This window comes from Argopecten irradians, chromosome 4, assembly GCF_041381155.1.
Source record: "Argopecten irradians isolate NY chromosome 4, Ai_NY, whole genome shotgun sequence".
Lineage (NCBI taxonomy): Eukaryota > Metazoa > Mollusca > Bivalvia > Pectinida > Pectinidae > Argopecten > Argopecten irradians.
The window spans coordinates 21,935,867-21,961,495 of NC_091137.1; the positions used below are offsets into that span (position 1 = coordinate 21,935,867).

A 25,629-nucleotide genomic window follows, 5' to 3' on the forward strand; every position below is an offset into this window, starting at 1 on the left:
ATAACATATATATCGTGCACAGCAAGGATCTCATGTACGTCCTTTTGCACAGGTAAAACAATAATGGAAGTTGACTTATTCAGAAACAAAAATGGTTCTAAGAACTATTTCAACTAAAGGTTTAACCTTAAATTTATTCCAGTCAAGTATTGTAATAACGGAATCGTGGCATATAGCAATCTTCCGTAATTTCTAAGGTATTAGTAAGAATTCTAAGCATGTATTTTCACAGTTTCGAATCTACATGTATAGTCATACAAGAAGGGTTACAGCATTACCACACTAAATATACTTATTTAAATATCACTAAGTATGTTCATATATCACACTATTTAAATCTCGGTATGATATACAAAAGGATCGACAATGAATAGGCTATTTTAAGGATTTGGTATAAATTTTAAATAATGTTTTGAAATACACTTATACTGTAATTTAAAAACATATATCAGAAATATCACTGATGTATTCTGCTTTTATGTAAACGTTTTATACTTATATTGACCAGAGTCGTTAAAGTTTCAGGTATCGTATTTTGGGTGGCGCGGGTAAAATAACTGAAGTCATTGCAGTCCGGTGGCATGTTTTGATGCTCCGCCTTTTTAGTTATATCAATATAGTACCTATTTTGTATATGTATATATGTCTAAGCAGCATGGCTGACATTGTTGTTACCATGTCTGCCATAGACATTTTCATTCTCTGTTGTTATTTATATAATGTACCCAAAAGCTTAGCTTCAGTCGCGTCCTTTAGTCAGAGTGATGTAGATGTGTAACATAAATATCTCTTTGCTCATCTCTATGTTATGTCGTAACTTCAACAAGTGTTCACATAAGTATTTTGTTTTTATTACAATGTTATGACATTTCATCAATATATAATAATCTGAACAATATATGACCCATTCTACCATCATTGTAAATCAGTTTCCGGCCAATGATCTTCGCGGCTTCACTGACAGCAGATTCTACAAGGAACCGTCCTGGCTCAACGAAGTTATCTGTACACCAGTCTCCTCTGGAAAGTATTCCTCTAAATATCTGTTGATGACATCAGCATTCTGCAAAATGTAAATGTAAAATCATCCTTGATACTCCAAGGGTTACTATCACTGACGATATATGCACCCCTGGACGATGTAATCGTCAAACATTTAAGGAGAATAAGTCTGACCAATCACAGGCCTGTAGAGACTTTCTTTGAAGATTACATAGAGAGAAAGACGCCCAACTATTAACTACAGTGTACATTTATATAATTTCTTTGATGTACATCGAATAATCAATTTACCTTTTACTTTTGCTGTCTTCAGTTTTACTAGAGATAGTCCAGATGTGTATCTACAATGGTCCAAATGTAACTAACAAAAAAGACTTAAACCTATTTATATTTGGAATCATATCTCAGTTCTGCTGATCGAGTTTCTGTTTTCCTGAATGTAATAAACATTAATGATATCCTAAAATTGAGGACAGTACAGCTGTTTACCTCTTGAAGAGTCGGTCGATCAATATCTCTGCCCCTATATCCACCTCCAATATCAAAGATCTCCATAGAAAAGCCGACTTGAAGTCCAATGTCAAAAACCATTTGTGCTTCTTTGATTGATGACGCAAATGCATCGGTACTCATACAGTTACTTCCAACATGAAAACTAAAAACATCAAAACAAAGAAATAACTTTTACATGTATCATCTGTTTTCGTCATTTTGAATATCTATTTATTTGATAGATTCGAGGTCATGTAATTCGATTAACCTGTTAAATTAGAAATATTTGGTTTGCGTGGACTAAACTGGCGTGTCGCCGACTATCCATCAAACCGCAAGTAACTACATTGTACATGTATGCATTTTGTATTGTGTATGCTACGATTTTTACTCTTATCTGACGTTGTAACATTAAGATATTTGCATTGTAAGTACATGTATTTTAATTCTCAAAATGTTGGTTACTTTTGGCAAATAACATATTAAAAACTCTCCTTGATTCCTGAGTATGAAAATTGCGGCACATATAAATAAGATGTTAGCGTTCCAACTCTGTCTTACTATGCCTATTATTTTGGCCCTTTAAAAAGTTAAATTAATGCCACTCCCTTTAATCTAATTTTCAATGTCGTTTCTACTATTTCTATGACGTCACCAAAGCCGGTTTTCACCTTTACACTTTGACCACAGTAACCACTCTATATATTGAAAGTATACCGTATTTCAATGATAAAAGGATAAATTGATTGTCAACGAGAGATATTTTTGGTAAATACTATCGAATGGATAAAAAATAAACTACATTATGCCTATATTAAAAAGAGGTAAATGCTCACATTAAGTAAAAAGCTGAAACCTTTTTTTTTACCTTAATCATGTTAATGAAAGCTACATACCTAACTCCAACAACGTTAAAACCTTTGTTTTGTGCTGAAATAAATAAAATTTCTGCTTCTTCGAAGGCACAGCCAAACTTGTTGGATAAGTTGTACATTACATCATACTTTTGTGTAGTTTTAAATCTGAATATTTATCTGCAATCAATCACAATTTATTGAATAATACAGTTGAAAAATTGTATGTAATAATCAAATATATCTCTTTTCTAATTCATTGTTTTACATGTGGATCAGTGATACCTGAGTATGAAAGAATTATCAGGATATAGTTCTGAATATGATAATCTGATAAACAAGTATACAATTAACAATATATGAATTTCTTATTTTAAACTATAAAGCAACATTATGGATAATTAAAAACCACACCTGAACTATTGACACGTTCGAGCCTCAAGATTATATGCTCCATCACAACATACATCAATAAATATCAATATACTGTCGGATCTCACCTGGCAAATAATTATTTAAAATTTTTTTTGTTAATTTTCTTGATCTTGACCAGCTCTGTCGGCGGTGGAGCTCCTCAATATTGAATTTCTATTTTCAAAGGAACTCATCAGATTAAGTCATCACATCGTCGGATCTCACCTGGCTGAATGACCTGATCTTGACCAGCCTTATGTCAAAGGATCATCCACATCGTGGTCCTGGCAATAAGTTATGTGGGACATCTGTTTACACGTATTGGCGTAGATGATGCGAGATGGATCAATGCCCAAATCTAAAATCTGCTGTATTTCCAACTGGATAATTTAACAAGACAAAAAATATCACGGTAACAATTGTAGATAGTTTCAACGTAAGCTTTTGTATTCGTTAAGTATACTACAATGTGAACATACATGTACCTTACTTGCACAGTCGAAGCTACACCCAATCCTGGCAAGGACATTTACGATTTTGTCGTCTTTGTTACACGTTATGGCTATTAAGATAAAAGGTGTAAATTTAATCCTCATTGGGTGTATACAATCATTTGTATTGTTTCTAAGTGTAACTATTCGGAGAAAATATTCTAAGCTCTTTTGAGCAGATTCCATGCCTATTGAACGTTAATCTATCACAGAAGAAATATTTACTTCACGATGGAAACACTGGAAATCCTGTTTTACAAATCCGTATCTGTCTTTATTTTTTCATGATTTAGAAGAATGTTGAACAAAATCCTGTTGTGAATCATACAGAAACAAGACTAAATCGAAGTCAAGATTAGTGATAATAATTCGGAATTTTATTATTAATATCAAATTAATATTGAACATAGCAAGGTGGGTCCCATTTAGTCAAACAAGCCGAAGTTAGCCGACATTGTAACGTCATTGCCGAGAACGTAATGCGACTACCGCAACTACGTAACGTCTGTCCGAACTCTTCCGAGAACGGGTCATGAACTTTCCGACTTCCGTTCGGAATTAATCGTAACTTCTATGGCGACCAATTCAAAAGAAGGCATGTTTACAAGAATCGAATTTCAACAACTGCTGTACCAAAGTTAATAAGAAATCATTATAAATATTCTTTGGTATAACTTAATTTCAATATCGGGATCGAATCTAACTTGACTTTTTATTGATCTATAGTTTTTGAGGTTTGAACATTTGAATAAAACGCACAGAACATTACTTTGATAATATATTTACATGCATCGATAATGAAGAATGACGTTGATTTAACCCTATAAATACCCCTGTACCATAAAACATTTTCACCCTTGGAAGGAGTCGGTACCATTTACTGTATCTGTCCACCACCTCGTCTATATCCACCACCGCCAGAGACGAACAATATAACACAAATGACGCTTGAAACAATTACATAGTGGTCTACATTCTATTTATCTTAGATCTAATCATGAACTTAGCATTATTGTTACTGAATAAGGCCATAGTTCTGTTTTTTTTCTGTTTTGCGTCAAAAAACACACACAAGAAAATAAACACAATGTTTTGCTAAGGAATTACAGTTTTTTGGGATTCTTTCATTCTATAGAGTTTATATCTATGGAAATTGTAGAAAACAATACTTACCCTGTACACACTTCTTTTATTGCCCAGTTCAGAAAAACTGTTGTTTGTTTTTTCATTCAAGAGACGTAAAACCTAACAGCAGGCCAGCGCTAGGCGGACGCAAAACAGAAAAAAACACAACTATGGCCTAACTGAAAATGTTAATCTGATATATTCGATTTTTACACATGACAGAGTTATATCCCTATTATCTATTGTGACATCATTATGTCATTGTGATAGAAACGTCGTTTCTCTGAAAAGTATGACGTTATGCACGTAGACCGATGACGTAGCTATCAGCAATAGTAGATAACTCTGTCATATGAAAGTACAGAATACTTACCAGTTCCGTTTGGTCGTTGACTTTTTGAGTAAGGTATTCCTCTCGGGATCGCCTAACATCCACAATCTCTATATCACAGTTCCCCATAACTCTAGATGTTCTAGAACAAATACATTATTTGAATTTATTCTTTATCAATCATTGAAACTATCTAATCATAACGAATAACGTGCCATTGCATAATTGCAAAAAACATGGTTTAATCAGAACTTGCCAAGTTAACTGCTTTTCTCGATACTCCAGGGGTTCCGATCACTTACGACCACCATCTGCCTCAGTGGATGTGGCTACAGGGTCGGAGTCACCCAGAGTTCCCTTGAGGAAAATGTAAATACATTCGCCAGGGAAGCTCAAACTTCTGTGGCTGAGGTGCGACTCGGGCCAACCGATTTAGGCAGGAAAGCTCGTAGGAAGCGTGCATCCATAGTTGTTTCCGGATCCCCACAGGAGCTCTTCTCAATTCATCAGTCACGGGACTCCGTCATGTTTAGTGATAATGCCGGCAGGTTACTACATCAGTTATGGGAAGGGGGCAGGATCACACCCTAGACCAGTTGTGGTGCCTGAGATTAGGGGACAATTCTTTCTAGAATAGGACGTTAATAGGCGTTATGCGTTTTTAGCTTGATATAATTAGGGGATTATTTATTTCTACCTTTCCTTTCTGTGTTAAATTATTTTCTTGAGATAGACAACAACATGTTAATCAGTAGATAGTTGTTACTTATCATGTATTATATTTAGATCTATAGTATTATAGGCAAATGTCTCACCTAGTATAATTGTTGGTTAATGACATTGGCCTAGTTTTCAAGAGGGGGGGGGGAGTTGTACTCGGGAATGGATAATTTATATATACAATCACCTTGTGTTAGCTCAGTTAGCGTCGTTGTGTATTATTACGGAAGTCTAAACTTCCGCTCTTGAATCAATTCCGTAAGAGTTAGGTAAATATCGTTCATTAGTTGTCACAGGGTATTGTTAACTATGGGTATAATAGCGAGTTGCAAGTGTAAATCGTTAGTAGACGGATCTGAGTCGCAGGTCAGCTCACCTTTCTAATCTTTCTTCCTTTTTCTAATGTGGATAACACGTGTAGGGGTATGTTACAATAACACAAAACTACGTCTCAAGATAATTCTTAACTTCGTCATCACAACATTTTAAATCCTACAACAATATAAAATAATATTTAATCTAGTTCTGGTAAATACCCATTATATACCCCTACCTTAAATACATGTACTGTAAATATGTATGTGAGTTTTTTTTAAATTATTTATTTATGCAAAATAACGTTTCTTTCTTTTTAGTTGATCTCAAGAACGTGACATATGTGCATTTACATGGTTTTATATGTACTTCAAGACTTGTGCTTTATTGACATTTGTATTTATACAGGTTACGTTCTACTGACAAGGATTAAACACATGAAGGATTATATAATCCGTTAAAATAGTTGGATTCATTTATAGAATGTAACTTGAACTATTTATGATATTTGATATTGAACTTATTGTAACGCACTACTACTACTGTAACGGAGCAGGCTTTGGCGGGAAATGGCTATGATGTATTTGCTAGCTATTAGAATCTCCTCTGGGTGAAATAAGAGTACAAGTAATATGTATAAAGCTTACCTATTTAAATCGTTACTAATTTACGAGTAATTACGGTCTTATGGAGCTGTAGAGAGCCAAGGTACAAGGTACCAGCGCTACAGGCGGCCATGATGGAAACTACAACCTTCGGAGCGATGTGCCGAGCGCTGTGATTGGTCTATCGTGAGTATAGTGACAAGCTATGTGGGTCATCGTTTCTACCGCGCGGCAGGTATAAATACTCGTGCGCGCACGCGATATAGCAGATTGGTTGCAGGACTGGTTGAACCAGTCCATTCACTGGTAAGTGCCAGCAGTCTCCGGAATGGAGGCACTATGGTGCACCATGCCTCCTTATTACCTCCAAATTCAAACAGAATATACATATGAAATTGAATAAAATAATACGGGAATCATTCTGATGGTAATATGTAACAACTGTAACTAGTATAAATAAACAGTAAGCTGGCTGGGAAGTGATATTGCGTATGTCGGCCGGATATAGCGTAATTACTACTTGTCAGCGATAATGAAACTAGTACAGAAGGAAATTAGACATTTCGGGTTTACATTACCTAGGAGAAAGACAGGTTTTTACCGTCTATTTTACTGGGGATGTGTATAATAGTGACAAATAATTATAATGATACCTAGACACTATAGAGAAGCACATTGATTCTATTTGTGGTCTCGAACAGTGAGCAAGCTTATATATAAGTTTGTAGTACCGGGAATAGTGGGAGATGAGGGTGCGTTGACAGCGCCTCGGTTGAACGGGTATCGTGCGTACTAGGGCGAGACAAGTAGGTTTAGGTCGGCCCTGGGCGCTAGGGATAAGATTGGTTAAACCCTCAGAACTTCCACTATTAACTTCACTGTAAATGTTGTGCAAAGTTATTAAATTCCATATCTAAATTAAACCTGTGCTCTGGCAGCGTGTGTAGGTCAGGATGTCAGTCTGTTCTGTTACTCAGGGTTAAAGGTCAATAGTTGGGACATTAGGTCAGTAATTAGTACGTTGTATGGGGGTGGTTATTACGCATACAGGAGACCAATTGATTAAGTCAATTGGTCCATAAACATCATATATATCCTGTTAGTTTTCATTGGATCTTAGTAACAGAGGTATTTCTTATTATATATTTTTCTTGGAAATATAATAGTATTTTTATTATACGAATTGTTATATAAAGTATTTTTGTATTATTTATATTATTGTTAAGGATGTACTCCTCTGAGAAGTCAAAATTTTCTTGTATTCGTATTTTTGTTATCACATATTCTATAAGTCAGGACTATTTGTTAAATGAAACCGTTATCGGGTGTCTACAAGTTCATGTAATATGGAATACGATGCCTGTAAGCATCACACAGTTGTAAAACATCGTTAAATTTATGGGATGACGGGGGCATTTATATAACTTAAGCATTAAGGGAGGGGGACGACTGGTTCACCCGTCAGTATGATATCTTCGGCGGCATGCTTCAGTGATATAATACTATAAAAAGGCCAAGACTTCCACTATACATCACGAATAAACCACAGTCTCCCAAAATCAAACAAACAAGCAAGCAAACAAACAAACAGACAAACAAATCAATTCCTCCAGAAGAAGAGAGGAGGGGGGCGCCAATTACGTCGAATACAGTATGTATATAAAGAACTAAAATGAATAAGAAGCGGAACCAATATATGACGTCAAATTGTTTAAATGAGTAATCAGCGGAGTGATGTGACAGTATTTTCCTTGTACCAGTAACTTATCTACAAATAATACAGCTTCATGTATAGTATGGTTTGTGTCATGGGGATTAGTTGTGGTCTACAACATTACGTTGACGTTGTGTATAAAGTGATATTCTAAAAAGTAAGAACGGTTTATATTTTTGGGGGAAACCTACTGGTTACATTATACGTTAACTTCCATATGTACATATGTGTAGAAAAGCGAAGTTCAATTTTCATCTATACTTTAAAATAAACTTTATTCAAATCTAATTACAATCAGACTTGGGACCAGAGAAATAATTCGTTCTAACAGAAATTCGATATAGAGTTTCTGAAACTATAAGTTCATTAAAGTCATAGGCCGATTGCACCCCGAATCAACGTAGTTATCAAGCTAACTCACAAATTCCGAAGTCAGCAGCAATGTGTTCTATGGCAGATTTTCCATTATCGATGATTAATTGTACACTTGTTTGATCGTATTTGATTTTCTATTAATTAATTCCCCCTTTTTTATTCATAACTGTGTGTATTTACTACTTATTCAGAGCTACATCTATATGCCCTTTGACATTTGTTTGTTAAAATATATTTCATTTGCTTGATATTGTTGTTTCTGTTATTAATAAGAAGGTGGAAGAGTCTCTAACATGATGACTAGTTTTCACTGTAAAGTCATTTTTCAATATGTATCCATAAAGAACATGTAGAAGTTGATTATCATATATGTACATGTAGATTAATTGGAAACATACATACATGTACATCCCCAACCCGGCAAGTTCCCTTTTTAATTCGGCTTCTTCCAGTTTCATTTCTTAACATTTCCTCAAACATATAAATGCTCTGATTGGACATTGTTTTACCGTCTTTGTGAATTTGATAACCGAACTCTGCTGAAAGAGATTATACAAAAGTTTTACCACACAAATTAGCATTTAATTGTGGTTTAAAGGAGCCCCATAGGTCCATTAAATATCGTAGATTTTAATCAAGCTTTATTAGAGCTTTATGCTCCGTTAACTTTAATGGACGTTTGTGCAACATCATATTTTCTGGAAATGACGTCATCAAGTTAATGACGGTTTAATGAAGGTTTAATCCTCGATTAACTTTTAATAGACCTTTGAACAACTGGCCCCAGATAAATATTTACATGGAACTAACTGACCATTAGTATCTGTTATATGTAGAGCTATGACACGTATTCAGTAATAAAGTGGCAATAAAGTAAAATAATTTCTGAAATAAAAGAAAATAGTACATATAAAATACACAGTTAGAAACCAAAACAATAATGAGGTCGCAAACATCCAAACCACTCTTCGGAATAAGAATTAAATATTGAATTTTATCGGAAATATGTGTAAAATGGAAATTTTGATCAATATCGCGCTAGTACAAACAGGCTTCCATACTTTTTTTCGTCAATGAAACAGGGTTATTAAAACTGGCAAACTTTTAAAACTTAAATACATCGTATTGACAGAACCATTACTCATTAAAGATAAACTAAAGCATAGACTACACTGGCAAAATATCGAAATTCAGATATGTTTTATTTAACATAAATACAGTTATGTTGTCGTCACTTTGTACTTCCGTCGGGTAGGAGTTACCGTCACCGATCGCTAACCATTTCAACACTTAAAGACATATGTGAAGCACATGGTATTATGTATAATATAACTTAAAATAATCATGAACTTTGCTAACACTATCATAAAACCTGCCAAAGATGCACGATTGTCAATAATCAACGCTTTTGTTTATGTAAATTGTATTCGTGTGTCCACTCATGCCAACATTGTAGCTCATTTCCGCCTCCTTTGTGGAACTCTTCCGATCTACGGTAGACTGGTTCCCGCCTCAGTTACCTCCCTTGCGTACGCTTCACTGAGGACCGGTAGCGAGTAGCCATCTTGAGTGGGAATTCCAACTCCAGAGTCGTGCGCATCATTTCCGCGCATGATATGTCATCATGGAGACGGCTACTTCCGTTAAGAGAAAATAACGTTATTAACGTCGTTCCTATGAACACTCTAAACTCTGTTAGCACGAAATGATTTCAAAACTTAAGATCTTATTTACTTTTGTTTATATATCGTTCAAATAAATTATTTATTCTTTACGTTAAGATCCGTCGCTTCGTGCGTAAAGGGGTTTCCCACGCCTAAAAAAAGTGATGCCAGCGAACCGGATATGTAGATTGACCAATCAAAAAAATCATCATGGTTACCCGCTACCGGTCCCTAGTGAGCGAAGCGCAGCCTGGCGGAGAGTAGAGAACTAAGGGAAGGGAACCAGTCTAGATCTACGGCGGCCCATATGGGACACATTTACCGGCGGTGTAGATGACTTTATAAATAGGTAAAATTAACCACTTTCCCCTTATGGGATTTTTTGGGAATTTTTACCAGTTACTTATAGTCGAAATCTAAAAACATTCCAACAAAAATAATTTCTGTTGCAATTAGTTTGATGTTGAAACCTAGTTTGACTGGTCTATATACCGTATTTTACTTGTTATGGGAACTGTCTCCCTTTGTTGCTAACTTTTGTTGAGGTTATCTCCCTTTGTTCCTTTTAGTTCTATTTTAGGGAATTTTATTGTTAACAGATATCTTAGGGTTTAGTAAATTGTTGAATCTTTTGTTAGCCTTATTTTATGATTCTATTCAGTTTAGGAGTTTTTATTATGGGTAATTTACATACTTAAATTGTTATAGCTGGAATCAAATACTTTGTCCATTCCGATTAGATCCAGGATAATTCTTCTACTTTTTACTTTTGTTATCTGTTTACTTTATGTTTATATAATAAACTGATGACATTTATTTCATCTTCTGGTTATACTTTCCATTGTGTCCCGCCGGAATCTCAAAAGGACATTGCAGAGGGAGAACTTGAGGAATGGGTGATGAGCCATATATACTAAAACACAACGCGAATTACCATCTCCACTATACACGGAAGGCTCACCCATTCGCCGAGACCCCCTCCTGCTACACTACTACTACTTAACTCCTACTTTTAATGCAATAGTTACTTCAATTAAGTCGCAAAATTATGTTGAATTGAATATAATATTCAGTGCAAAATGCAATTGTATACACGTTATCGCATACATATTTGTTAACATGTAACCTGATAACAATGAATTCGGGTTGACAGCATGAAGATCAGCTCATCCTAGCTCTCCAGAAACATGCGTGGGATTTGGTAATTTCTGTGTAAATTAAGGATATTTGCAATTTCAGTAATGTGTACACTATATGTAACGTAATGAACTTTGAAAATATGTAAGTGAAGTGACTCGGAAGTGTTGAAGAAGGTACATGACGGAATGTTTTTGGTGAACTGATTACACATCACCGTGCCGCCATACCATGTACCTTATACATGTGAGCAAGTTTTCGTCTTTAGCATACATACTACTACAGTGTACCTATGTCAGACATTCCAAACGCAAAGCGACATAAATCCCATAGACGGCGTAATTCTTTACCAGACCTTTTTTATTTGAATAGTACGGACCCTAAATCTATAATGTCTACCCCAGCAACGTCCGACCCACCCATTATATCGAGTCAAGGTCAGACGTTTAACTTACACCAACTCGTCCATGCTACAATAACGGCCCCTGGTTTCGCCAATTCGATAGCCCCTTCTCTAGCAGCAGCCCTTGGACCATCTATTAGTGAACTCATCACATCAGTAATGTCTCCTTTTACATCACAAATATCGAAATTGACTGAGTGAAATGGCTGCTCTCCTTGGGGACAATAAGCACTTAAAGTGTAAGGTAGAGCAGCTAGAATCTAAGGTTGATTATCTCCAGAACTCCTTAGAGTAATTGGAACAATATGGGAGACGTACATTATTAAGGTTTCACGGGGTGCCTATGGGTCCTAAAGAAATGCAGTTGACTGACGATAAGGTGGTGGATATCTGTGTGAGCAAACTTGGTGTGAATATCAATAAAGAAGATATCAATAGATCACATGTCATCGGTAAAGTTACGGATGGTAAAGCCCAAATTATATGTCGTCTACGTAATTGGAAGGTTAAAAACGAGATCTACTATGCAAAAAAATTGTTAAAGACTCGAGATAAAACGGACAAAATTTACATATCTGAAGACCTCACACCAACTCGCCAAACCATTGTCCGACGTCTTGGTAAGGCCAGAAAGTCTAATGAAATTCACTCTTACTGGACCAATGACGGACGTATTTTCTACAAAGTCGGGCAGGATTCTAGAAAAATCATTGTTAAATCAATAACAGATATCGCGCATCTTGCCACTGACACTGATCAAGCAGATGGCTGAACAGGTCTCTTTCAAAGTATAAATACCCAAATGACATTAATTTTCATTTTTGTTTGTATTCAAATTTATGCATATGAAAATTGTACAATTGGTGTTTACACTTATCTTATGAGATAACCTGCTTATGTATTCTTATGAAATAACCCCCTTGTGTGATATATGTGTATGGTATACCTTAATTCAATATCATAAATATAATATATGTATGGTCACAGTATAGATGATAAATGCATAAAAAGTTAATCTAAATATTATAAGTGACATCTAATTGATATATGGAACATCTACACTGGTATCCAAATGGTAAAAGAGATTTCTACATTGGTATCTGGATGGTATAGGATATTCTTACATTGCTATCTGAATTGTATTGACTATTTTTACATTTGTATATGAATGGTATAAGATATATCTGCATTACTAACTAAATAGTATAGAGGTTTTCTACATTGACATCTAAATGGTATAAGAGATATCTACATGAGTATATGAATGATATAGGTGATATCTACATTGGTATTTGAATGGTATATATGTCTACATTAATATTTGATTGACATGGGAGATTTTGATATTGGTATCTGAATGGTATAGGAGTCTTCTACATTGGTATCTGAATGGTATAGGAGTTTTCTACATTGGTAGCTGATTGGTATATGATACATCTACAATGGTATTTGATTTGTATAAGATATGTATGCATTGATATCTGAATGGTATAAGAAATATATACATGGGTATCTAAATGGTATAGGATATTTCAACATTGGTATCTGAATGGTATAAGATATATCTGTAAATGTATCTGAATGGTATAGGGTATTTCTATGTTGCAATCCGAATGATATAGGAGATACCTACAATGGTATATAAATAGTAAAAGAGATTTCTACATTGGTATCTGAATAGAACATGATTTAAATACGTTGGTATCTGAATGGTATAAGAGATATTTCCATGGGTATCTGAATGGCATAGATGTCTACATTGATATCTGAATGATACAAGATACATCTACATCGGTATCTGAATTTGGTGGGTTTTGTTTTCTTTTTATTGAGATGTATATAATATCATTTTGGGCCTGATAAAGTTATTTTTTGGTAAATCACATCATCAATCCGATAGTTATTTGTATTAATATGCAAAATTGAATACTACATTGTGTCCCCTAGAGATTGAATAACATTTAATTGTATAGTATAGGAACAATTATAATAATACCACATTAGATCTTTCTTGTGTGTTTTTGGTGTCGGTTTTTTTGTTTCTATTTTGTCATTTTCAAATGCTTCAATGCTTCAATAGTTAAAAAAACATTAATTAAAGTTGAATTATTTATTAATTAAAGTTTTATCAATTATCCGAACTTTTGTTACAAATATCCCATGTGAAAATGTACATACAAAATGTTTATGTTTTTTTCTCTGTTTCTCTATTTATGTATTTTTTCTCAAAATACGAAGTGTTGTTACCTTGACCTAGAACAATTAACCACGTGCCTTTCTGTAGTGTACCTTATCCGTTTTTTCCAGCGTTTTTGTGTGAGTGCGTCCGTGCGAGACCTTGTGCTATATTTATGCTATGACAATGGTTAACTGGCGATATATCTGCGATTTGGCATAGAGTTTCAATTGGTTGCTTCTATTGCAAAGCGTAGGGAGGACCAAATTTTAAAAAGAGTCGATATGTTATACACGTTAATTTCGATTTCTTTGCCCATGAACATGTTATTTATCGTAACCTCTTTGTTTGTAGTATAAAAGCCAGTTTGGCATCTGTAATACTTATGTGCTTACAATCACATTTTAAGAATATTAATTTTTGTCATATTTTATTACTATAACTCTTTTTAGACATGGATGTAGAAAAAAATCCAGGTCCATCTGATAATGAATTGTCTATATTCCACCTGAATGCACGAAGCATAAGGAACAAATTAGAATATATAGAAAATATTTGTGATGAGTTTAACATTGTTTGCTTTACAGAAACACACTTAGATGATCGGGTGCCTTCATCTGATTTAACCCTATCGGGATTCATGGAGCCATTTAGGAAAGATAGAAATTTTGCTGGGGGTGGAATTTTAGTCTACTACTCTGATTTCTTAAAATGCATACGGAGAGATGATTTAGAATTTCAAGGCGGAGAAGTAATCTGGATTCAGGTGGAAACAGCACGTCAAACTTTTTTAATCTGTACTGTTTATAGACCCGAAAACTCACGTCATCCTTTTTGGGAGAATTTTCAATATTCAATTGAAAAAGCTTTAGAAAGTACACCAAATGTTATTATTGTTGGTGACATTAATATTGATATGTTAACTCTATCAAATAATCACATTTTAAAGCAAATTATGTTGGAGCTTGACTTAAGCAATGTTATAAATGAACCAACCAGGTATGGGGCCACAAGACACAGTTTACTCGATCCAATTTTGTTAAGTGATATTTCGAAATGTATAGATTCACATGTAATTTCAGTTGATCGTGATATCAGCGACCATGACGCATGTGTCGTATTTTTATCTACGCCTATTAGCCTTTCACGAACCTATACTCGTGAAGTTTGGTCATACAAACATGCAAATTTTGAAAAATTAAATATATTAATAAATTCTTTTGACTGGGAAACATTTTTTTCTAATTACACGTCAATTGATATTGCGAGCGTTAAATTTACCGAACAGTTTTTGTTATTTGCTAAAAAATACGACCACATGATGTATTATGGATGAATTCTGATCTGCGGAAAGCCATTCGATTGCGAGATAGGCTACACAATGCAGTTAAACGAGTTAAGTCCGCATCCAACATCGATAAGTTTAAAAGACAACGTAATAAAGTCAATAACATGAAAAAATATGCTAGAGAAGTTTTTTTTATGAAAATGTGGGCGGTGTTATTGATAATCTTAATACTAGTGATCCTAAAGAATATTGGAGATTGGTAAGGAAAATTTTTAAACAGTCGGGCAACAAAGAAGCTATACCACCTTTATTAAACGATGATACGGGAAATGTAGAAATAGGTGATTCTGAAAAGGCAAACATTCTCAATAAATACTTTTGTTCTATTTCCACGATAGATGACAGAAATAAACCTCTGCCTATTTTTGAATCTCGTACAGAATATGTGCTTGAATCTGTTGTGGTAACCAGTAATGAAATTTGTGATATTTTAAAAATTCTTAAATTAGGTAAAGCATCTGGTCATGATAATATTAGTCACCATATGTTAAAATATACTGCAAATACTGTGTGTAAGCCATTGGCTCTTCTATTTAATATGTCATTAAATCTAAATATTTTTCCAGAAACTTGGAAAAAAAGGTATTGTTCTACCCCTATTCAAAAAAGGGGATAGGCATTTGGTATCTAATTATAGACCTATAACGTTGCTATCTTGTCTAGGTAAAGTTTTTGAAAGAGTTATGTTCAAACATATTTACAATTTCTTTTTTTGAAAATTCATTATTTTATGAAAAACAGTCTGGTTTAATGATGAACCATTCAACGGTTCATCAATTAATAGAAATGTATAATACTATCTGTTGTTCACTTGAACAAAATAACCATGCCTGTCTTATATTTTGTGATATCTCCAAGGCATTTGATCGAGTATGGCATAAGGGTCTGTTATTTAAATTGAATGCGTATGGCATAAAAGGTAATTTGCTTAATTTTGCTATGGATGAAAAGTTATATATCAGGTAGACAACAGCAGATAATTGTTAAAAACGAATATTCCAGCACAGGTTGCACCAATGCTGGAGTCCCACAAGGAAGTGTGTTAGGGCCTCTTTTGTTATATTAATGATATAGTTGACAATTTAGATAGTGTATCACGTCTATTTGCTGACGACACTTCTTTGATGTATTCTTCATCCTCTGTTCATGATATTGAATTAAATCTTAATAGAGATTTAGATAGATTAAACAGATGGTCTCTAGATTGGCTCACTAAATTTAATCCTCAAAAAACGGACGTTTTACTAGTATCCAACTCTGAAAACCTGCATCCCTTGCAACTTTCTTTTGGTGATGAAATTTTAAGATGCGTTGACAGTCATAGGCACTTAGGTGTGACATTTAGTGCAGATGCTAAGTGGTCGTTACATATTTCAGAAATTCACAAATCGTGTATGAAAAAACTTTCGGCATTACGTAAGTTAAAATTTTTACTCAATAGGAAAACTTTATTAAGGATATATAAAGCATTTGTGTTGCCTGTGTTGGAATATGCGTGCGAAGTATGGGATGGCTGCTCCCTGGGAGATGTTAACAAACTCGAACAAGTGCAGCTTGAGGCGGCAAGAATCATAACGGGTATGCCATCCTTCTCAAGTAAAGACTCACTCTAGTTCGAAACCAATCTTGTACCTCTAGTAAAAATTAAAAAAAAAATAAAAAAACTTATTCTAATGTATAAACTCCATAATAACCTAACCCCATATTATCTGATCGATATCCTTCCTCCTAAAGTTGGAGAGCGATCCGCCTACAACATGAGAAATAGAGAAAACTATATTATTCCGAAAGTTCGTTTGTCATGTTCACTTGAATCTTTCTTGCCATCTTCTATTAGATTATGGAATGATTTGCTTAGCAATGTCAGAGAGCAGCCATCCGTTCGTACCTTCAAAACTTTGATACAATCTGATGTAAATTCTTTACCCGTTTATTATGTTACTGGGAAAAGGAAGTTTAATATTTTACTTACAAGATTGCGACATTCGTGTAGCAGTCTGAACTATGATTTGTACAGAGTAAATATAATTAACGACCCATCATGCGCATGTGGTAATCAATGTGAAAAAGCAACTCATATTTTTTTAATGTAGTCTTTATATTGCGCAAAGGGATGTTTTATTCCGTAATGTTTCACAATATGGTAATATTTCAATTAATATTTTGCTTTATGGTGCTCCACACTTGTCCAACATGGAAAACCAAATGATATTTCAATGGGTACAAACCTTTATTAAAGATAGTGCTAGATTTTAGGTAAAGTCTGTAACAACAAACTAATTTTGATTTTTTTTTCTATTTCTTCTTCAATATTTTCTGTATATATACATGATTATGTGATTGTATGCTGTCAAAGTATTGTATATACATGTATTATGGAGAAGGCATTATTAAGTTGTGATAACTTGTGCCTAATCCATTATTGTATTTTTGAAAATAAAAATATGTTTGAATCGAAACAATGAATTGATTGAACGTCAACCTTTCTTATGATTGTCCGTACATATATAATGCTATGTACTCGAGATATTTATATATCTTATATCTACAAAATAGTATTAATCTTAAAGCAGTCATGCATACAAAGCGATATATAAAAAAGATATCTGACTTATCCTTTAAGCCTTTACGAAACACAAACCTGATTATCTAGTCCGGATATATATCCTGTTATTTCTGAAATTATGATTGAACAAATAAAAGTCATAACAACAATTATCGCTTTATATAAATGACAATTGTTTTTAAGCGATAATGCTTAAAACTCCTAGTATCTCAGGACACAAATACATGTGATGTGTATATTTTGTCTGCCCTAGCTTCATATCTACTGCTCTAGTCTCTACATATCTGAACGTGTGATTACGGAAATCACAACATTGTAACCGAGATCGTTAAGCGTAGTTAATGTCATTATATTAATATTCTTGTCACTAATTCTCATTGGTCAACAACATGTCACGTGATCAATGATAAAAACTAAATCGCCTAATTTTTCCGCAAGTAGTTTACAGAAAAAGTACCATATGTTAGATTACTTTATCTTCATTACAAACACGTTTCCTGTTTCTGACGCTTTGAAGCAAACGCTTTGATGACCTGATTTTAAATACAAAATGTGACAGATGACGATTTAGATTTTTATCAAAGATTATTATAACAACAGGTTAAACTGTAATGTTTAAAAATAAACACGGCAGGAAATAGAAGAACTAGAATACAATGGGACTAATCACGTACCATGCGATACCCAATAACGTTTGCGCGGGACAAGTATATCTCCAGTGATGGATGGAACGTTACTATTTGTAATCTTCCCGCTAAAATGACGTTAGCGCGGGATATCATCTTTCGACGTCATTCCATCACCAATAGAAACAATAGTCCCACACAAACGTAATCGGGAATCACGTGGTACGTGAATTAGTCTCATTCATTAATAAGTATATGGAGACACGGAATAATGATTTTTTTGTTTATCCTGAAATTCCGATTAGGCTCATTAGATTAGTTACAATGTTAGGCCTATGAATATGAGAATTATTATTATTTAATGTGTTTTACTACATGAAGTAATAAGCATTTGAGATTGGATCTTATTATGAATCCGTTAATATTGATTTCAATTAAATCTGTTGCAAAAATTATTCAATCAAATACTTTTATGACAGACACACTTTCATTCCGAGCAAGGATTTATAAGTGAGATACGTCCTTGTTCCGAGCAATTTGCCAGAGGTGAAATAAAATGTAGTAATATAATAACATAACCTTGATACCTGTCGATAGAAAGGTGGACTCTTTGGAAACTAGAAACATTTATCCTTTATCTAATGCTAGGTCAACACACCACCAATCTGAATATATGATTTGAATAAATTGTGATTAATTAAATGTGTGGAAACCTACAAACATGTAAAAACTGTGACTTCTTATTTTATTTTATGATTAATCACGTGTTTGACCAATGTATTCAATTCAATTTCAACACATTTTATTGACATATTATTTGACATATGTACATGTACAGTCCTGATCCCCAAACACTCGGGACGCCATTTCCGTCAGCTTTTCTCCACACATACACTTTTTGATCAGTACCTAAAATTACTTGTGTCTCATCAGAGAATATTACAGTGTTCCAATTTTCAGAAATTGTCCAATTTCTATGTCCACGGCACCACTCAACTCGTTTTTTTCCCGTTAACTGCCGATATTGCCAACGTCTTACATACAGACCGCCTGGAATAACCTCAAAATGTAATCTTCTCTGTATAGTACGTTTTCAAACTTTTGATAGGAGTAAATTGAATTAAATTGCGTAGATCAATCGTTTTACCCCCTGTTCACTTGTTAATCTGGGCCGCCCGCTTCGCTGGTTATTTTCAACAATTTCTCTTTCTTTAAAATTCTTTAAAAAATACTGATGGTTGAAGGGGAGAATCCTACAATTTTGACAATATCTACAAACTTTTCTACCACCTTCTTTCAATCGTACCACTTGTTCCTTTTCAGCCAACGTCAATTCCCGGCGAACCATCCTTCTTGATTGTTGACGTCTGCTACAAAACTAAAAATAGCCCCGCGCGAATTTTACAGATATGGGAGATACATTTGTAACCCCCGTACTTCATCTTGCACAACACAAAAGAGTTCCGATTCTAGTACCAATTTTTGAATCGCGAGGAAAGAAACTCTAATTACTTCCGGGTATTGACCGACGACGCGTCATAAAAATGTGAAAGACTTTTGGTACGACACTGTATCTTTATTCAAAACTTTATATTCCGTAGTTTCGACTGAAAAGCTTAAATCTGTACGATAAAGCGGGGTAATATTGTAGTAAAAATCCTTAACCTCCAGCACAATATAATTATTGCTTTTGGTATATATATCAGCGTCATTTTATTGTTTGCCAGTTTTTCTTCCATATAATCCCTGATATTTCTTGTATCATATATTTCAAGATGAGTTCCCGCATATGTTAGTGGGTTTTTTCAACCATTTCTTGAACGCAACTTATTGAAGATGACTCTAAATGTAAATGCATTATCCAATTATAAATGATATATGCCAGTTAAAACAAACAATTCACTGGGACAGCTGATCGCCGATAAGCTGTCCCAGTTTAGCGGGAGTGCGTCCTTAATATTCAGAGAACAAGTCCCTTTAAGATTTTATATAGTTAAGCATCTCACTGACTCTGATTGTTACAGCGTTTATTAATAGGATTACAGTTATCTTACAGTTATCTTAAGCGTCTCTTTGACTTGGATGCTGGTTTCACCTTTTGAGCCCATCTGCATAGTCTATGGCAGTGCAATTTTTTTTCGATGTAATCTGTCTCCACCGGAGAGCGAAACATCCCTGACGTTGATGTTTCAACAGGACTGCAAAATATAGTATCAACGGACTCCCAAGCGACGACACATGCCACTTTTTACGGCGAGAATTGGATGGCAGTGTGAAAGCACCAAACCCCCGAAATTATGGAAGGCCGTTTCAGGTAAAATACCAAAACTACTTAAGTACATAACTTTAACAACTTAAGTAAATGTCCACTTAAGTGTCTCTTTTTCACACCGTAGACCGTCCCTTCTGTGAATACGTTTGTTCCGTCGCTACCGAATCCAGCAAACGTATTATATTTCTCCGTACTCATCTATTACAACTCGCTTCTGAAATCGGCATTCGAGCAAGTATTTCTTCTAGAATCTTTTCGAGTGTTTACTTGAAGTGTATCACTCTTAAGATGTGCCAATCGGTAAAAACTAACAAGGGTAAATGAATAACATAAAATGTTGAAAAGTGCTACGGATTCGCCTATTTGTTAACATTTTCAGACCAAAATTTAAGGGGTAATAGGAAGCAAATCGGTCATATTTTGAAAAATAATGCGGTGAGGTATCCTTTTTATTGGCTTTTCGTATTGCAAATAAGCCAATCTTCATGGAAATTCTAAAAAATCGATTTTTTCTTGAGATCATTTTTTCAGAAAAAAAGAAAACATGACTATTTTGATGCAATTTTTCACTAAAATTGGGTCCGGACTTAATTTTAAAATAACGATATTTCGTTTTATTGTGGAAAACCCAGTTTATTTGATATAGTTATGAATTCTATATCACCTACTGAAGGTATGAACATGCTACAGGCATATTATTTATATGTTAAGGGAAGCCACAGGGAGGAAATATTATTTGTTTAAAAATCCTTAAAATCTGGATTGTTAAGTCATTTGTATACATATCTTTAAACAACCCTGGAAGAAAAAATTAACTCGGTGACATATGATTTTTATGCGGTTTTTGTGATCAGGGTATACCTAAAATCAAAATATCAAAAAATGAACGAAATCTATGAGAGGAAACCAGAAGGGACGGTCTACCTTAAGTACATAATTTTCGTACTTAAGTGCTAAAATACGTACATAATGTCAATTATGTACATAATGGTCAGGTTTTCTCGCACTTAAGTGTTGAATCTAAGCACTTAAGTAAAAAGTTTACATAATGACATAATTGTTGAACTTCATTATGTGTTTGCCTTTGTCCATTTATGTTCCCTGTCAACATAATGAAAATATTGTACATCACATAATTGCAAATATCTCTGCCATTTCGTCCCAAGTTTAACATATCTACTTAAGTACTTCATTGTTTTATCCAAATTCTACTTTAGTAGTTTAAACTAATGTCTACTTAAGTAGTTTTACATATCTACTTAAGTAGTTCATTGTTTAACCAACTTCTTCTTAAGTAGTTGAAAATATCTACTTAAGTACTTCATTGTTTTAACCAACTTCTACTTAAGTAGTTGAAAATATCTACTTAAGTACTTCATTGTTTTAACCAACTTTACTTAAGTAGTTTAACGTATCTACTGAAGTACTTCATTGTTTTAACAAACTTCTACTTAAGTAGTTTTAACATTTCTACTGAAGTGTTTCAAACCAAAAAAAAAATATGTCTGTTAATGGTTACCCGACCGACCCTTATTTGTTTTAACCCCCGACCCTAATTTTTTCACACTTTTCTACGAAAAAAAAACCAGTCGGGATTTCAATCTCAGATACTAAAAGAAGAATCCTTCCGACCGATCGACTATATTTTTTTGCAAATGTAACCCTAAACAGACATATGTTTTTTTGGTCTAAGAAGTTTAACATATCTACCTTCGTGTTTTAACCAACTTCTACTTAAGTAGTTTAGCATACAATGTATCTACTTAAGTACTTCATTGTTTTAACCAACTTCACACGTGCCCAGAAACGATTCAATTCAATTCAACCAACTTCTGCTTCTCATTACTTTTGCACGGGGCGAGTTGGTTCGTGGGTGTTTTCTAGATGATTATGTAAAATGTACTTAAGTAACAAGAACCAAAGTTACACTTAAGTAAAACTGAACAATACTTAAGTAAATACAACACATAATGACCTAAAAGTCATTAAGTACTTAAGTGGTAAAAAAAAACACTTAAGTAGTTTTGGTATTTTATCCTGAAACGGCCTTCCATACGAAATAGCCTCGGCCATGAGGTCTACAACTTCTCAATGATAGTCGGTAGTCGATACAATAGGTAATGTTAATTGGTTAATTGATAATGTGACCAAAATATATTAGACTTACGGACTTAAGCAATATCTATCGTTTAATATCGTGATTTTGATTGATCACGCTGTCGCTGGTCCAGGCGAAGTATCTTACATAAACAATAGAACATGATATTTTGTAAATAATGCTTATTTAGGAATGTAATTGAATTACTATCATGGAATATTTCAACAACTTTTAAATCGATGCAAATAACGGGTAAAAATATTTAACAAGTAACTAAATTCAAAAGAAGGGAGGTAACTCTTGGATGATATTTTTTACCATTGAGTCTACATCAAATGTTCGGGAATACGTTGCTATATCTATGCTTCTATTGAAGTAATAGTGATTTCAGAGGAACACGCTCTTTTTGGGCAGCTGCTATAGATACATAAAACATATTACAGTACATCCGTTTGTGTCACATCATACAGCTGTTATTATACTAGGTCAGCCATACACTAATTAAATATAACAAACAAGATTCCTGTGTAAAAATTCTGTTAATGCATTATGTATATATATTTGGTAATGCCGGGCCTGTAACTTCTGTAAGAATACTTGCTGTGGTATCATTAGAGGTGCAAGTTTACCCAAAATGGTCCCGGCTGGATCAGGTGGTCGCTTTGTGTAATCTCCACAAACCTAACTGCATTAGTGAGTTATCTCGTAGATAACATGTCACTTGATTAAAGTTACTAAATCATTAGATTTACATAGATTTCTTAGGGGTTTTGACTTCCTACAAACGTTCTTATACCTGAAATTAGAAAGTTTACAAAATTACAACATCTTATTTTAAATATTGGCAATGTTTATCAACGTTAAAATATCGCCAAACACAACAAGAGACTGTATCTATCGGCATTGGCTGTCTATCACGGAAAGAACCGAGTGCAGCTTCGAGTTCAAAATCGGGATCACTGAAAATCTCATCCGGCTAATGGATATAGATGTAATAGCACCACTATAAGAGGCCACTTGTATTCTATCGGTTATATTGGCCTGATTCAGTGAAACAGTCGATACAAGCATACGTTCTATGAAGCTTTAGAGTATGTGATGAAAATATGACAAGAAGTGAGAGGTATTTTCACCCGTTAATTATGTATATATTATACAGGTGTACATGTACTTTATTAAGCAAACATATACATTTTACATAGGTCGACAATGTATATGTAAGATATATTTTTGCTTTGAATACATGAAAATACACATACAATTTAAATATATAGTTCGGTTGATACATTTAAAGACGCCCTGTCGCTATATAAGGAATAGACGGATATATATTATAACTAGGGCTATATAGGGAATGTCCATTAGACGGATAGAGACTATAACTAACTATATATAGGGAATGGCAATTAGACGGATATATATTATAACTAGGGCTATATAAGGAATGTCCATTAGACGGATATATATATTATGACTAGGGCTATATAAGGAATATCTATTAGACGGATATATATTATGACTAGGGCTATATAAGGAATATCTATTAGACGGATAGAGACTATAACTAACGATATATAGGGAATGGCAATTAGACGGATATATATTATAACTAGGGCTATATAAGGAATGTCCATTAGACGGATATATATTATAACTAGGGCTATATAAGGAATATCTATTAGACGGATATATATTATAACTAGGGCTATAAAGGGAATGTCCATTAGACGGATAGACATTATCACTAAGGATATACAGGGAATGTCAAATATTGATATAATGATAAAAGAAATACATGAAACTTATTAGTCCGCTAAACATGCCTATTTATTAGTTTTTCCTTGTTATAATGTTGATATATTAGGCCCTTTTTTTAAACCTAATAATATTGGCAGGTTTAACGAACTAGTAAAATGAAAATAAAATAATGTAAGAAGCAAGTATAAAACCTTATAATATAATGAAAACTCTTCCTTAAAGCTGCAAAAACCAGTACAATATATGAATATTTACACTTAGAAACTCTTCACAAAACTTTCTGCATACGTTTCAACGTTTATTAGATTTAACACAGTAATCAGGTACTTGTAGTCGATAAATTGGTGTTTTCAGTCGACAGCAGATATGTCCATCAGACAGATGAGATTTCCTTCGGTGAATGTTCCCACATCGCGCATGCACACAGGGATTGTTTACCTCGCCGAAAGAAAATGATATGAAATAGTGACTAGGTCGTTCCTATTTATTTTTAGTTTTTTCTTCATTTTGAACAAAATGGTTATACAGACTTTTAAATTTTGTTATAAACACAAAGTACATAACTTTTACCATTATTTTCAGTTCTATAATTCGTTTTATCTTTTATTACATGATTTTTTAACGATTTAGTCCCTTTAAGTATCCTTTCTCATTATGGAGCATTAGTCGCTACATGTAGCTAGCTAGTAAACTTACGTAAATAGATAACATGATTCGTTATTTTGTAAATGAAACCGCACGTTTATATTTTGGAATAACAAAAGTATAATAAATATTTCTTCCCGTGGTCTTTTTTTGTCGAAGAAACACGTACTTAAACATTTGACAATTAATTTCTAGAATTCCGGGCTTCTAATAAGTAGAATTTTTGTGTTTAACATTTGTATATCATTTAATACAAAAACGAAAAAATGAAAAAGGCTAACTAACTAATTATCAAACATTTCATCACTGCGCACAGAAACACGCCTGTATGTTTTTCTTCGATATAGTAATCAAGAGAGGTTGTGGTGAGATATTCAATTTAGGTGTACACATTTTTATAAAAAATACATAAAATACAAACAAATAAAGATAAACCATTAGAGAATATTCAAATTTTATTTCCATTATTTTAATACCAACAATACATTAACATATAGA

The 25,629-nt window shown here is 33.8% G+C and overlaps 1 pseudogene; it reads right to left on the bottom strand.

The window, feature by feature from the left end:
* Positions 1-852: 852 nt before the first annotated feature.
* Positions 853-4,959, bottom strand: LOC138320961 (ornithine decarboxylase-like; annotated as a pseudogene).
* Between the last annotated feature and the right edge of the window lie 20,670 nt (positions 4,960-25,629).